Here is a 17,225-nt window from a genome sequence, read left to right as displayed (position 1 = left end):
ACCGCCCGCTCGGCGTCCACCCCGTTTGAGATTTGGGTCGGCGGTGCGCCCAACGCGCCAACCCATTTCATGTCCGCACGCAAAATTTTGAAAAATTCCCATGGCCATAGTTCATGCCAGCAGCCATGTCGTCGCCCGAAAATTCATGTCGGCACCATGCCAGCATCAGAAAATACCACACAGTTCGTCTGGCGCACTTGCCAGCGGCCGACACACATCCAGCACACAAAAAGGGGTGGGAGTTCGACCACGTCATCACGGTCGTGGTCATGCCAGCACACTTGCGGACATAAAAAAAGGATGGCGCTCGCCGCCATAGGTCACTCGTCGTTGAACTTGAGCATGTCCGCCTGCATCTTCTCGAACCATGTCCTCTTCCTTGGAGACACGGTGTTGAGATCCACCTTCATGATCTCCACCCCAGTCATCATGCTCGCAAGAGCCACTTCTTTTGCCTTGGTCTGGGTGTTGACGGCCTCGATCTCTAGCATCTTGGCTTGCTTCTCTTCCTCCATCTCAAGCATCTTGGTTTGCTTCTCCACGTCCATCTCAAGCCTCCTCCTTTGGATCTCCATGAAGGCGATCATTTGTTCTTCTTTGTATCACCGGCACTCTTCCTCCCTTGAGTCCTTCTTACTCATAATGGCCTCCAACAATGAGAGAGGTTGAAGCACTTGCCGTCGTGTTGGACCTTGAATGCCTCCAAAGCTTGGAAGACCTACAAATGTATTGCATCCAAGCATATTGTCAAAATGGATATGGAAATGGACATGCAAGCATAAACGGAATGACACAAAAGAGGGCCGGCGCTTGCATTCCATGTCTTGCATGCCAATGCCGCTCACGGGGCGGCCTTGACGCTCTCAAGAGTGGCACAAAACTTGTTGCACTGTTGTTGGATCACCCTCCATCACTTCAAAATGGACACCCATCCACGTGTGCTTAGTATTTGGTATGGTGGAAACTTCTTCCGCTCATGGAACTCACAGTGGAAACGAATCAAAAAGGTTGATGCCTTTTATTCAGCGCCGACCTTGGGGTCTTTCCCAATGTCTCTCCAACACGCACAAAGAAGCTTGTCCTCGGCCACCGTGTATGCCTTTGTCCGCTTGCTCTTGCGCTTCGGCTTCGCCCCGGCGGCTTGGTTGGCGAGCTCGTCCTCGAACAAAGTCTCCCCTTCGATGTCACACTCATCCTCTTCCTCCAGCCCGAGTCCTCCGAAAACTCATGGTCGAGTGGGAAGCCGTCCAGGTCTAGGACGACCTAATCATGCATGCAGGCCACCTGATCTTGATCAAAGGTGGACGGTGTGAATGCCCCTCGGCCTTCCTGGCTTTGTGTCTCTTCGTGATCATAGCCGGCCCCGGCGGCACCGCCAACGGTCGCCGCACCACCCTCTAAGATGATGTTTTGCATGTAGTCATAGTCGCCGGAGGCCGGCATTCCGTCGAACAGGTTGCGTGCGCCCGATAGCACGTGGCTGGCATGTGTCGTGCGCGTTTCCTCGTGACGACCTGTAACGCCCCGAGACCGATGTGCCAGGTGTCCGTCAGTTATTCGCTGTTGTTGCCATGCCATTCGCTTGTGTGTTGCATCTTGTCATGTCATCATGTGCATTGCATCATCATGTTTTCGAAACTTGCATTCGTCCGGGTTCTCCGAGTTCTCTCCGTTGTCCGTTCTGAGCCCAACCACACTTGCACGCGCCCGCGGCATGTCCAAAATAGTATTTTATAAGTGTCCGGAAAATGTTCTCAGAATGGGATGAAAGTTGGCGTGCGGTGTTTTTATAGTGTAGATAGACCGCCTGTCAAGTTTCATTGCATTCGGAGTTTGTTTGATAGCCCAACCGTTAAACTATAGCGGCATTATAGCCGGTCTAACGTCGGACGTTTTTGGTCTTCGGAAACAGTCGCCGGGCCTCCCTCTCTTCTCTTCTCTCAGCTCGAGACCGTCTACACAGCTCACTACCTACCGCCAGGTCCAACCTAACCACTCTCGTCAGCCCGCAGCCCCCCTCGCGCGTGTCCGAAAGTTGTCCCGAACCCGACCCGGACTGTCGCCACCGTTGTGTCCGGATCATCCCCGAACATCTACAAAATATCACCGTTTTGTTATTTGGCCTCCCTAGCCTATTGTTTCTGAACCGTCCGATTTTGATCGGAGGATCCAAACTCCCTCTTTTCGTTATATTTATAGACCACCACCTACCAAATCTAGCCTAACCCTAAAACCTAGGAGGCTTGTCCCTCCCCGCCGCCACTCCTTTCCCACATCGGGATCTCCTCCCGATCCAAATCCATCTCCTCCCAAATCCCCCCTCGTGTTCAACACCAGACCAACCCACGCCCTCCTTCTCGCGCCTGAGGCCTCCCTGCCGACCTCGGGACTCTGCAGCCGTGCGCCTCCTCGTCGCCGTTTCCTCCTCACCGCATCCACCAGGAACGGCCTCGTCCCGCCCTGCCATCTTCCCTCGTTCTTCCTACTCCCTCTGTTTGTCTCTCTCTCAAGGCTCTCTCTCTCTGTCTTGCGCAGGAAATGCCCGATCCGCTCCAACCTGGCCGTCCCGCCGAAGTCCCCATGCCTGGGTCCGCGCCCCTGCAAGCCACCGTCGAGGAAGCTGCCTCCTCGCACGCCCTATGCGCGGGCACGACCCCTTGACCCTGCCGATGAGGTCTGCCGCCAAGGACGCCCTGCCATGGCGCCGCCGTTTCAAGCTTCAAGCCCCGGACGCCAAGTCCCTGCGGCCCAGTACCCATCGCGCGCCTTCCTCTGCATTGAAAGGGAGGACGAGATGCTTGTTTCCCTCGCCATAGATGTGCCTGCACGCCAGGTTCCTCGCGGTCACCCTCGGAGACTGGTCCTCGCCGGCCTTCCCTGCATGCCCACTGCCGCCGTTCCCGAGTCTCCTGCTGCCATGGACTTCCTCCGCCGCTCATCACTGGCACGGGACACCAGCGCCCCCAACCTCCTCATCGCCGTACGCCTACAGGTCCCCTGCCTCGCCGCCCTATGCTTGGATCCGGTCGTCCCCGCGCCATCACGGCCCTGCAGAGCCGCGCCCAAGACCCACCGGCGTCGCCCGCAAGTCCTCGGCGTCGCTCTGCTGCTGTTTGTCTTCAGAGACGAGCAGAGCAGTTCCCCCGCGCCTGGAACCGCTCGATCTCATTGATCGCAGCCACGCGCTCGTGCAGCACCTCACTGGGCCGCTGCCAAGGCCCAGCCTACTTCCCCCTGATCCAGCCTCCTGGATCGCAAAGCCAGCGCCAGGCCTCCCTCTTCCCACCGAACCGGGCCGAGCCCATGGTGAGACCACCCCGCTGGCACCCCTCTTTTTTTTCCTGCTTTTGGGCTGCCCAGATTTGGCCCGTTTCTATTTTTTTCCCTGCGCTACGATTTTCTCTTTTATCCAGAAAACTGCCGTTTTACAGTTAGGTCCCTAAACTTCATGCATTTAATAACTTCACAACCGTGCATCGGATCTAAATAAATTATATATGAAAGTTGCTTAGAATTTTGTCTAGTTTAATAATATCTAATTTTCATCCATGTTTAAAATGTTTAAAATGCTGTTTGGTTAAATTTTCTCCCATGACATGTTAAAATGCTTTAATTCATAACTAAATAACCGTAGCTCGGATTTTAATAAACTTTATATGTATATGGGGTAGAAAAATGCCTAGTTTAACATGGTGGCTTCACTTTGCATGCTTAACAACTCTAAAATTATGTTTAGGGCAGAACAGTACCAAACCTAATATATGCATATGAGGAGTTTCCGGAATTGTTGTTCGTTGTTTCCAGCCTCATTTGAACGTGACTAGATAGGTAGTTTTCATTTGCTTCACCCTCTTGCCATGCTAACAACATTTAATTTTGTTGGGTACATAAACGAGATTGAACTAAATAACGTGTTGTGGTGTTTTGCCAATATGCAACTCATTGCATATTGAGCTCCACTTAATTTGTAGTGTTGTTTGTTGCACTTTGCCATGACATGCTTCATTAAACCGAACATGCATCATACTCGATTGTGCACCATGCCATGCTTATGTGGTGGTTGTTTACCATGATTGTTTGCTCCTTTCCGATGTTGCTTCTTCGGGTTAGTTCCGATAACGTCGTGTTGTGAGGATTCGTTCGACTACGTCCGTTTGTCTTCTTCATGGACTCGTTCTTCTTCCTTGCGGGATCTCAGGCAAGATGATCATACCCTCGAAATCACTTCTAGCTTTGCTTGCTAGTTGCTCGCTCTTTTGCTATGCCTATGCTGCGATACCTACCACTTGCTTATCATGCCTCCTATATTGTTGAACCAAGCCTCTAACCCACCTTTTCCTAGCAAACCGTTGTTTGGCTATGTTACCGCTTTGCTCAGCCCCTCTTATAGCATTGTTAGTTGCGGGTGAATATTGAAGTTTGTTCCTTGTTGGAACATGGAGATGTTTTTCCTTGTTGGAACATGGTTACTTGTTGGGATATCACGATATATCTTATTTAATTAATGCACCTATATACTTGGTAAAGGGTGGAAGGCTCGGCCTTATGCCTGGTGTTTTGTTCCACTCTTGCCGCCCTAGTTTCCATCATATCGGTGTTATGTTCCCGGATTTTGCGTTCCTTACGCGGTTGGGCTATTATGGGAACCCCTTGACAGTTCGTCTTGAATAAAACTCCTCCAGCAATGCCCAACATTGGTTTTACCATTTGCCACCAGTCCTTTTCTTTTCTCTTGGGAGTCGCGCTCCTGAGGGTCATCATTATTTTACCCCCTGGGGACATTGCTCCTCTGAGTGTTGGTCCACCTCGTCAGCCGCCGGTGGCCACCAGGGGCAACTCTGGGCTGGCCTACCGGAAGTTTAGACAATCTGAGTGTGCCCTGAGAACGAGATATGTGCAGCTCCTATCGGGATTTGTCGGCACATTCGGGCGGTGTTGCTGGACTTGTTTTACCATGGTCGAGGATTTCTTGTAACCGGGATTCCGAGTCTGATCGGGTCTTCCCGCTAGAAGGAATATCCTTCGTTGACCGTGAGAGCTTGTAATGGGCTAAGTTGGGACACCGCTGCAGGGATTTGAACTTTCGAAAGCCGTGCCCGCGGTTATGGGCAGATGGGAATTTGTTAATGTCTGGTTGTAGAAAACCTGAAGTTGACCTTAATTAAAATACATCAACCGCGTGTGTAACCGTGATGGTCTCTTCTCGGCGGAGTCCAGGAAGTGAACACGGTGTTGGAGTTATGCTTGACGTAGGTTGTTCTAGGATCACTTCTTGATCATAGTTGCTCGATCGCGCTTTGCATTCTCTTCTCGCTCTCATTTGCGTATGTTAGCCACCATATATGCTAGTCGCTTGCTGCAGCTCCACATCATACCTTTATCTTACCCATAAGCTTAAATAGTCTTGATCGCGAGGGTGCGAGATTGCTGAGTCCCCGTGACTCACAGATTACTTCCAAAACCAGCTTGCAGGTGCCGAGGATACCGTGCAGATGACGCAACCGAGCTCAAGGAGGAGCTCCTTGAAGATCTTGTCCTTTGTGTTGTTTCGTTCTAGTCGATCAGTAGTGGAGCCCAGTTGGGGTCGATCGGGGATCTGTGTAGCATTTGGGGTAGTCTTCTTTTATTTTGGGTTCCGCAGTCGGACCTTGATTGTATCTGGTTGATGTAATGCTTTATTCATGTATTGTGTGAAGTGGCGATTGTAAGCCAACTATGTATCTCTTTCCCTTATGTATTACATGGGTTGTGTGAAGATTACCTCACTTGCGACATTGCTTTCAATGCGGTTATGCCTCTAAGTCGTGCTTCGACACGTGGGAGTTATAGCCGCATCGAGGGCGTTACAAGTTGGTATCAGAGCCTTCCCCGACCTTAGGAGCCCCACTGCTTGATTGAATTAGCTGACGAGTTGAGTCTAGAAAAATGTTTTGAGTCATTTAGGAATTATATATCGGAGAGTTTAGGAATTCTTTTACTCCCCAGTCCCTTCATCGCTCTGGTAAGGCATCCTGACGTAGAGTTTTGACTTCTCTTCTCAAATTTCACTAAAAAAATTTAGGATCACGCGGGTATCTTGGAATCGTTCCGATCAATTTGTGACGAGAACATTGTTCTTGGTGCCTCCTATCATTTAGGGGTTGTGGCAGTGTCCCGGGGAGTTGAGCTCCAAGGTGTTGTCGTCACAATTTTATCGTTGCAGTTCTGGAATACCTGAGTTTAGTTTCACCGACATCGAAAATCTCTTTTATGTAGTTGTTGGTGAGATAACCTCGACGCCACCCAGTACTGGGGCGGGAGTTCGGGAGTATTTCCATAACTCGTATAACGGATGCTTTTCGAAGGTTGAGGTAGATGATTTCCGAAGGTTTCTTGGCTATGTGTTGAAGTATGGATACAGCTGGATGTAGGATTTTCTAGTTTTGGGTGATATATTATGCTTCCCCTGTATCCCCAACACCTGATTGCATAACCAGAAAGTTTCGGGAGTTTATAAGTGCGAATTCAAGTAGCTCTTAGGATATCTTTCCGACAGATGTATGATATGAAATTGGGGTTCGACATCTAGTGGTCCGCATATTCACGGTCGGTTTTACAGTGGTCTTGTTGTGTCTTAAAGAGTCCTTGGCTATGCCGACTCGGGGATGCTTCGTATGTCATGTGCACTGCCTTGTACATGATGGTGCTGTACGATCGAGCCCATGTAGGCCCCACCATGAAAACTTCGGACGAAATCTCTATCATATGTTTGTTCTGGCTTATAATGTAAGCCAATACTTTGTTTTGTTTTGAGTTGTGGTATTCGAGTTGCTTCGATGTCAAATGTTGATTCCAGACCTTTTCTAAACGGTGTTCTCATACTCCGATGTGGATACCAATCCTTCTTGATCATCAAGATTGTCTTGTTAATCCTTTTCACCTGCGTGTTTCTCTTCAAGTGGATCCGGTTATTTCACCATCAGCAAGATCTATTATCATTTCTTCTCAACGGTGTTCGTTTCATGCATCCCAAGTTGTCTTTGTTTTCCCGCCCACCCTCCCTTTTTCTTCGAGGACTAAGGTTTCTTAATCAAGTATCCATCTTATTGATGCGAAGTCTCTCCATTCTTTTCCTTCAATGTTCTTATCCGGTGATTCTCATGAAGATACTAACGGAACTTCTAGTTCATCATTCTTCTTTCTTTTATCTTATCCGGTGGTTTCAAGTCAAGCTTTGTGGATCATATCCTTTTTCCTTGTTTCAAATACCTTTTCTTACCGGTGCACCTCATAATAATTCACTTCTCACTATTCATTTGTTCCGGCGTGCTCAAGCTTTCTCAAAAGGCTCGTCTTGTCATTCAAGATCTGTTCAAGCTATTTTGAGGTTGTTATCTCATTCTAGCCATTTAATTCAACTGGTGCATTCTCTCTTTTAAATTGTTCCACGGTGTATCTTTTGAGTGGGCCCTAACCCACAGGTCTTTTCCCCAGGATCTTACCCGACTCTTCTAATTTCCGGAGTCATTCTCATATTCATCTCAAAGTTTGACGTAAGAATGATTTATCATCAGTCAAATGCCTTTCTCCAAGATCGGTTAAATTCTTTTCATCGTTGGCTCAACCTTTTCCATTCTTCATTCCGGAGTGCCTCAACAATTCTTGGTGGTGTTTCTCATCGTCATTCTCGGATTTTGAAGACCGAAGAAGAGTTTTTTCCTCCATATCTTATCCGTTCTCTCAGAGATTCGTGATTCTAGTTTGAGGCCATCCTCTCATAATTGGGTTTGATTGTGGAAATTCTTTTCATCCTTCCGGAGCAATTCAAGAGTCTTTTCTGTTTGATTCTCCGAAGCCCATCATTTCAGAAGATTTATTCATTCTCAGCTTTCAGCTCTCTTTCTCTAAATCTTACCGGTGCATCATTCAATATTCTCTAATCAGTTCGTGATCTCTTTGTTCTCTTTTATCTAAATTCCCCTCAAGTATCTTCATTTGTTCTCTAATTCTTCCCGGTGTTTCTTTATTTTTCTTCTTTGTTCATTTTCAATTCTTACGGTGGTTCGTTCAAGATTCTTCTTACCTTGTTATCATATCAATTCGTTTGTTGTTTTCAATCCTACCGGTGGATTCGTCGAAGACGTTCTCAAGTTTATGTTATATCTCTCTTAATCTTTTCCACGAGAATAAGTAATATGTCAAATCCGTTGATTGTCATCAATTTAATTGATAAAGGATAAGCATAATGTAATTCTTATTCTTGTTTCATCGAGTAAATTCAATTCCTTATTCCGGAGCCTCATCAAAACTCTCGGTTTCACTTGTTTAATCTTTCTTTCCGGAGCTCAAAGTTATTTCAATTATATCATTCCAAAGATCTATCTAATCATTGCAAGGATTCACCTTGTGTTTTCAACTTCTCTTTCTTTCTGTTTGATCATTCTTTTGCTTAATGGAGTTCTTCATGAAGGTTCTACATGATGGTTCATCAAGGATTTAATTCCTTTTCGAAGTGTTCATCGAGATTCTTTTCAGAGGAACTCAAGTGTTCTTCATCTTTGCTATCCGGAGTGCAATTCTTTCTACCATATTATTGGAGATGGTATTATGTCATTCTTGATAATTTGAGTTCATGTTTCATGTTTCACAAGTTATCGAGAATGGGGTATTTTAAATCCATCATTCTCTTCATTGAAGTTATACTGGGTTATATTTCACCTAAACCGTCCCTAAGGATTGTGGCTATCTATGGTGGTCATAAATGACCCAAGTTCTTCATTTTTCCTCCCGGTGAAATAGTTCCTCGTCTTCTTGTTCTTATCAATCCAATCTTGTTTTCGTTAGTGGCAGAATTTCACCTTAAGTTTTGAGATGTTCTCCATAAGCCCACTTCAAACTTGTCCTTCCGTTGTTGGTGTTCCAACAACTCTGTTCGACACTTCTCCTAAGTTTGCCTTTTCAAGCTCTTTTTTGACAGAAGTTGGCATTTTCTTCTCCATTCTCCCATTTCAATTATCCATCTTCTATTCTTTCGTTCCGGAGGCATTGCCATGTTGTTCTTTTCACCCATCATTTCGTTTTGTCTAAGATCTTGTTCTTTCATGCTTATCCATTTAACCGGAGTGTTGTGCCCTTTTGCTCAAGTTCTTTTCGCCTTATCAACCATTGCATCTCTTTTCTACCGGAGTGCTGTCTGGCTTAACCGTTGCAAGGTTCTTTGGGTCTCACTCGTTTGTCAAAGCAGCAACTTAGCTTTACCTCTTCTCTTTCCCTTCCGTTTTTCCCTCCGGTGCCATTCTAGATCTTGGGACGAGATCCTCTCGTAGTGGTGGAGTGTTGTAATGCCCCGAGACCGATGTGCCAGGTGTCCGTCAGTTATTCGCTATTGTTGCCATGTCATTCGCTTGCGTGTTGCATATTGTCATGTCATCATGTGCATTGCATCATCATGTTTTCGAAACTTGCATTCGTTCGGGTTCTCCGAGTTCTCTCCGTTGTCCGTTCTGAGCCCAACCACACTTGCACGCACCCGCGGCATGTCCGAAATAGTATTTTATAAGTGTCCAGAAAATGTTCTCAGAATGGGATGAAAGTTGGCGTGCGGTGTTTTTATAGTGTAGATAGACCGCCTGTCAAGTTTCATCGCATTCGGAGTTCGTTTGATAGCCCAACCGTTAAACTATAGCGGCATTATAGCCGGTCTAACATCGGACGTTTTCGGTCTTCGGAAACAGTCGTCGGGCCTCCCTCTCTTCTCTTCTCTCAGCTCGAGACCATCTACACAGCTCACTACCTACCGCCAGGTCCAACCTAACCTCTCTTGTCAGCCCGCAGCCCCCCTCGCGCGTGTCCGAAAGTTGTCCCGAACCCGACCCGGACTGTCGCCACCGTTGTGTCCGGATCATCCCCGAGCATCTACAAAATATCACCGTTTTGTTATTTGGCCTCCCTAGCCTATTGTTTCTGAACCGTCCGATTTCGATCGGAGGATCCAAACTCCCTCTTTTCGTTATATTTATAGACCACCACCTACCAAATCTAGCCTAACCCTAAAACCTAGGAGGCTTGTCCCTCCCCGCCGCCACTCCTCTCCTACATCAGGATCTCCTCCCGATCCAAATCCATCTCCTCCCAAATCCCCCCTCGTGTTCAACACCAGACCAACCCACGCCCTCCTTCTCGCGCCTGAGGCCTCCCTGCCGACCTCGGGACTCTGCAGCCGTGCGCCTCCTCGTCGCCGTTTCCTCCTCACCGCATCCACCAGGAATGGCCTCGTCCCGCCCCGCCATCTTCCCTCGTTCTTCCTACTCCCTCTGTTCGTCTCTCTCTCTCTCAAGGCTCTCTCTCTCTGTCTTGCGCAGGAAACGCCCGATCCGCTCCAGCCTTGCCGTCCCGCCGAAGTCCCCATGCCTGGGTCCGCGCCCCCGCAAGCCACGGCCGAGGCAGCTGCCTCCTCGCACGCCCGATGCGCGGGCACGACCCCTTGACCCTGCCGACGAGGTCTGCCGCCAAGGACGCCCTGCCATGGCGCCGCCGTTTCAAGCTTCAAGCCCCGGACGCCAAGTCCCTGCCGCCCAGGACCCATCGCGCGCCTTCCTCTGCATCGAACGGGAGGACGAGATGCTCGTTTCCCTTGCCATCGATGCGCCCACACGCCAGGTTCCTCGCGGTCACCCCCGGAGACTGGTCCTCGCCGGCCTTCCCTGCATTCCCGCTGCCGCCGTTCCCGAGTCTCCTGCTGCCATGGACATCCTCTGCCGCTCATCGCTGGCATGGGACACCGGCGCCCCCAACCTCCTCATCGCCGCACGCCTACAGGTCCCCTGCCTCGCCGCCCTATGCTTGGATCCGGCCGTCCCCACGCCGTCACGGCCCTGCAGAGCCGCGCCCAAGACCCACCCGCGCCGCCCGCAAGTCCCCGGCGTCGCTCTGCTGCCGTTTGTCTTCAGAGACGAGCAGGGCAGTTCCCCCGCGCCTGGAACCGCTCGATCTCGTTGATCGCAGCCACGCGCTCGTGCAGCGCCTCGCTGGGCCGCTGCCAAGGCCAAGCCTACTTCCCCCTGATCCAGCCTCCTGGACCGCAAAGCCAGCGCCAGGCCTCCCTCTTCCCACCGAACCGGGCCGAGCCCATGGTGAGACCACCCCGCTGGCGCCCCTCTTTTTTTCCTGCTTTTGGGCTGCCCAGATTTGGCCCGTTTCTATTTTTTTCCCTGCGCTGCGATTTTCTCTTTTATCCAGAAAACTGTTGTTTTACAGTCAGGTCCCTAAACTTCATGCATTTAATAACTTCACAACCATGCATCGGATCTAAATAAATTATATACGAAAGTTGCTTAGAATTTTGTCTAGTTTAATAATATCCAATTTTCATCCATGTTTAAAATGTTTAAAATGCTGTTTGGTTAAATTTGCTCCTATGACATGTTAAAATGCTTTAATTCATAACTAAATAACCGTAGCTCGGATTTTAAGAAACTTTATATGTATATGGGGTAGAAAAATGCCTAGTTTAACATGGTGGCTTCACTTTGCATGCTTAACAACTCTAAAATTATGTTTAGGGCAGAACAGTACCAAACCTAATATATGCATATGAGGAGTTTCCGAAATTGTTGTTCGTTGTTTCCGGCCTCATTTAAACTTGACTAGATAGGTATTTTCATTTGCTTCACCCTCTTGCCATGCTAACAAAATTTAATCTTGTTCGGTACATAAACGAGATCAAACTAAATAACGTGTTGTGGTGTTTTGCCAATATGCAACTCGTTGCATATTGAGCTCCACTTAATTTGTAGTGTTGTTTGTTGCACTTTGCCATGCCATGCTTCATTAAACCGGACATGCATCATACTCGATTGTGCACCGTGCCATGCTTATGTGGTGGTTGTTTACCATGATTGTTTGCTCCTTTCCGGTGTTGCTTCTTCGGGCTGGTTCCGATAACGTCGTGTTGTGAGGATTCGTTCGACTACGTCCGTTTGTCTTCTTCATGGACTCATTCTTCTTCCTTGCGGGATCTCAGGCAAGATGACCATACCCTCGAAATCACTTCTAGCTTTGCTTGCTAGTTGCTCGCTCTTTTGCTATGCCTATGCTGTGATACCTACCACTTGCTTATCATGCCTCCTATATTGTTGAACCAAGCCGCTAACCCACCTTGTCCTAGCAAACCGTTGTTTGGCTATGTTACTGCTTTGCTCAGCCCCTCTTATAGCGTTGTTAGTTGCAGGTGAAGATTGAAGTTTGTTCCTTGTTGGAACATGGAGATGTTGTTCCTTGTTGGAACATGGTTACTTGTTGGGATATCACGATATATCTTATTTAATTAATGCATCTATATACTTGGTAAAGGGTGGAAGGCTCAGCCTTATGCCTGGTGTTTTGTTCCACTCTTGCCGCCCTAGTTTCCGTCATATCGGTGTTATGTTCCCGGATTTTGCGTTCCTTGCGCGGTTGGGCTATTATGGGAACCCCTTGACAGTTCGCCTTGAATAAAACTCCTCCAGCAATGCCCAACATTGGTTTTACCATTTGCCACCAGCCCTTTTCTTTTCTCTTGGGAGTCGCGCTCCTGAGGGTCATCATTATTTTACCCCCCGGGGCCAGTGCTCCTCTGTGTGTTGGTCCACCTCGTCAGCCGCCGGTGGCCACCAGGGGCAACTCTGGGCTGGCCTACCGGAAGTTTAGACAATCTGAGTGTGCCCTGAGAACGAGATATGTGCAGCTCCTATCGGGATTTGTCGGCACATTTGGGCGGTGTTGCTGGACTTGTTTTACCATGGTCGAGGATGTCTTGTAACCGGGATTCCGAGTCTGATCGGGTCTTCCCGCTAGAAGGAATATCCTTCGTTGACCGTGAGAGCTTGTAATGGGCTAAGTTGGGACACCGCTGCAGGGATTTGAACTTTCGAAAGCCGTGCCCGCGGTTATGGGCAGATGGGAATTTGTTAATGTCTGGTTGTAGAAAACCTGAAGTTGACCTTAATTAAAATACATCAACCGCGTGTGTAACCGTGATGGTCTCTTCTCGGCGGAGTCCAGGAAGTGAACACGGTGTTGGAGTTATGCTTGACGTAGGTTGTTCTAGGATCACTTCTTGATCATAGTTGCTCGATCGCGCTTTGCATTCTCTTCTCGCTCTCATTTGCGTATGTTAGCCACCATATATGCTAGTCGCTTGCTGCAGCTCCACATCATACCTTTATCTTACCCATAAGCTTAAATAGTCTTGATCGCGAGGGTGCGAGATTGCTGAGTCCCCGTGACTCACAGATTACTTCCAAAACCAGCTTGCAGGTGCCGAGGATACCGTGCAGATGACGCAACCGAGCTCAAGCAGGAGCTTGTTGAAGATCTTGTCCTTTGTGTTGTTTCGTTCTAGTCGATCAGTAGTGGAGCCCAGTTGGGGTCGATCGGGGATCTGTGTAGCATTTGGGGTAGTCTTCTTTTATTTTGGGTTCCACAGTCGGACCTTGATTGTATCTGGTTGATGTAATGCTTTATTCATGTATTGTGTGAAGTGGCGATTGTAAGCCAACTATGTATCTCTTTCCCTTATGTATTACATGGGTTGTGTGAAGATTACCTCACTTGCGACATTGCTTTCAATGCGGTTATGCCTCTAAGTCGTGCTTCGACACGTGGGAGTTATAGCCGCATCGAGGGCGTTACACAACCCACAGGTATAGGGGATCAATCATAGTCCTTTCAATGAGTAAGATTGTCGAAGCCAACGAGGAGCAGAAGGAAATGACAAGTAGTTTTCAGTAAGGTAATGTTTGCAAGTGCTGAAATTGTAAGTAACAGATAATTTGGTAGCAGGATAATTTGTAACGAGCACATAATGGTAACGACAAATAATATGCAGCAAGATAGACCAATCCTTTTGTGGCAAAGGATAGGCCAAAACGGTTTCTTATCATAAGCAAAGTGTTCTTGAGGGCACACGGGAATTTCATCTAGTCACTTTCACCATGTTGGCTTGATTTGTGTTCACTACTTTGATAATTTGATATGTGGGTGGATCGGTGCTTAGGTTTTGTTCTTACTTGAACAAACCTCCTACTTATGATTAACCCCCTTGCAAGCATCCACAACTACGAGAAAAGTATTAAGATATAATCTAACCATAGCATTAAACTTTTGGATCCAAATCGATCCCTTACGAAGTAGCACATAAAGTAGGGTTTAAGCTTCTGTCACTCTAGCAACCCATCATCTAATAAATACTCCACAATGCATTCCCTTAGGCCCAAATATGATGAAGTGTCATGTAGTCGACGTTCACATGACACCACTAAGGGAATCACAACATGCATATCTATTATACCTAAATAGTTGATCCCCACTATCCTGTTTCTCTTAACATGCAACCTATCCACCTCAGCAGCCTTGCCACATCATCAGTTACTTTAATTTATTTTGATCATGCAGCTCAGCATGTCATCATTCTTTAAAAAAATGTGCGACTCTCTAGAAACCAAAGAGGCCTCTTTGGTCCGAAGAGTCAGTATACTAACTGATAAAAAGAAGCCCAACGCTTCATCTCTCCGCATCTCTACTCTTCCCCATACCAGAAGACACGGCGGTGCAATCACCACCGGGCGGTGCCCTTCAAGGCTTCAACAAGTAGCAGATTCGGCGCAGGATTGCCACCGCCTCCGGTCGACAGGGATTGAGGCCTCACGAGCGTCATCTCCCTCCCTGATTCAACCGCTCTCGCAAAGTCAACACATCAAGCTCTCCTCCCATTCTGCCATTCATAAAATTCCCCCTACCTATCTACAGTAGCACACGGCAGCGGGGATTAGCGGGGATGCATCTCCGCCTGTGGCACTCATCTGGCACAATCCACCTGTCCAAGACCTGCCCGCCGAAGTTTCAGGTTGCATCCTCCTTCCCATCATGAAGTCAGGTTGTTCTGTGGCTCCAGTACATGGGTATGGGTGCGAGGTGAGCAGGCAAGTTTCTCGCTTCACTCATCCTTAGCAATTTGATTCTTCTTTACAGTCTAAGATGGAATAGAGAGTAGATGCATGATACAAACTACTCCATTGATTCATTGGATTCGGCCAATATTGTAGGATAAATCAGCCTTAATTTTGGGGGATCCCCTCTGTACCTTTCATTTACATGCATTCTCGAAACTCTGAATGTTATACAACTTTCAGGAGTATACACGCATTAAGCCTTGCCAAGGAACCCCATTGGAAGGTGATGACCGTCAGGTAGTCGTGAAGCAGCAGCAGCTAGGGCAGTGTACGGCACCTTTGAGCTATTGTAGGCAATCACGAACATGGACCTTTTCGAAAAAAATCACGGACATGAAAGGTTCACTAGAATCAAGTCAGGTGAGGAACTAAGCTTCCACTCACCTATTTCTTCTTGCAAATTCAGAAACGGGAGTTTGGGTTATCATTTCCTTTTTTTCCTTATTCTATAATCCGTAAGTCACTGAGATAACGACGAATGCGGCTGTGAGAAGCGATGGCTCTCCCGATCCTCCTTTCAGTGGTAAGGAATCCCTATCATTCTCTTTTTGGCTCTTACTTTTTTATGATACAGTTTTGTTTCCATGAATAGTTCATCTCCTAAATACGGATATCATAATTATTCAACTACCATTAAAATCACAACTCTTTTTGGCTCTGGGAGGGTGACAAAGTAACCCAGTTCTGTTGCTTCTTAACTTCAGATATTCAACTACCATTAAAATCACAACTTCATGATATCCTAGACCTTAAAGTAGCGTGCATCTTCTTCTATTATACATGCTCCACAGTACTAATTATAGCTGAAAAATAGTACTTTTTACCAAGATTGTTTGAGTGCAATCTAAACCCTGTTTGTAGTATGCTGCTGGGCCACCAATCTACATACGTTATAGTCTTTTTGTTTTTGCGAGAATTTATGAATTAATAATTCTAATATCAGTACCCTTCGGACAATGGGTCATGGTTAGTTCACTGATGATAATAAAGGATTCTCTATGTTTTTGTTTACAAGAGTCCACATCTTTAGCTCTTTAATTTGCTATGTTAAACTAAAGTAAATTTCATTTTTGTAAAACATACACTTTTTGTATTTATGTAGGATGGTGGAAGTGGATGCAAACTTTTGTCTGTGTTTATTAAAAAATCAAAATACAAGCAATCAAAACAAACAAAGCACAATAGTGTTGTTTTAAAGTGGGTAAGTTCCTGAAGTTATTTTCCACTATTTGTATGAAACAGAGAATGGCATAGAAGCGTCCCTATTTGATAGCTCTATGTCCTTTCTCATTTTAAATATTTGCACGGTGCCGGTGCCAAATGCTTTTTACCTGGTTGCACTTTGGAAATTGAGCCGGATAATACTTCTCCAACTTAGTTGTAGCTACATGTGTCTCCCACTAAATTTTTGATAGTTGCTCAATTAGGCCCACTTCCAATTCATGTTTTTATTACAGTTATGCTTACCAACATGTTCTTGGTATTATTGTCTTAGAACATTTCATAGCTTAAGAAATGGTTACCTAAACTTTATCGGTATGAAGGACAACCTGGGAAACTTTATGATGCTACCAGCAATTCATTTTAAGCATACATATATAATTCTTAATTCATGGTGATCTGAATGTGGATGATCTAATGTACATGTTCCAAAATACCTTGCACTTACCTATGTTCTTTACAAGTGCTCATTTTCTATTCATGCCCATATAACCAAATCTCACCGAAATATATTGCAAGCAATTCCCGCAGCAACGCGCGGGGTATCATCTAGTTATCAAAATATCGAAGACATATCAAGTTCACATGATTACTTGCAACATGATTTCTCCCGTGACCTCAAGAACAAAAGTAACTACTCACAAGTGATAAATATGTTCAAGATCAGAGGGGTATTAAATAGCATAATGGATCTGAACATATAATCTTGCACCAAATAAACCATATAGTGATCAACTACAAGATGTAATCAACACTACTAGTCACTCACAGGTACCAATATGAGGTTCTGGTACAAAGATTGAGCATGAGAGATGAACTAGGGTTTGAGAGGAGATGGTGCTGGTGAAGATTTTGATGAAGAGTGGCCTCCCCAAGATGAGAGGGTTGTTGGTGATGATGATGACAAGGATTTCCCCCTCCGGGAGGGAAGTTCCCCCCGGTGGAATCGCTCCACTGGAGGGCAAAAGTGCTCCTGCCCAAGTTCCGCCTCGAGACGGCGGCGCTCCGTCCCGAAAGTCCTCTCCTTATTTTTTC

At 46.8% G+C, this 17,225-nt stretch overlaps 1 long non-coding RNA gene across 1 annotated transcript; it reads left to right on the top strand.

Annotated features, from left to right (window-relative positions):
- Positions 1 to 14,516: 14,516 nt before the first annotated feature.
- On the top strand, positions 14,517 to 16,532 carry LOC123061363 (uncharacterized). The gene is made up of 2 exons (XR_006428954.1): positions 14,517 to 14,931; positions 15,150 to 16,532. It is a non-coding gene; the product is annotated as an uncharacterized lncRNA (long non-coding RNA).
- Positions 16,533 to 17,225: the final 693 nt, after the last annotated feature.

This window comes from Triticum aestivum, chromosome 3A, assembly GCF_018294505.1.
Source record: "Triticum aestivum cultivar Chinese Spring chromosome 3A, IWGSC CS RefSeq v2.1, whole genome shotgun sequence".
NCBI classification, from domain to species: domain Eukaryota; kingdom Viridiplantae; phylum Streptophyta; class Magnoliopsida; order Poales; family Poaceae; genus Triticum; species Triticum aestivum.
The sequence above is the reverse complement of the archived record's forward strand: the minus strand, read 5'-3'. Positions and strand labels throughout refer to the sequence as shown.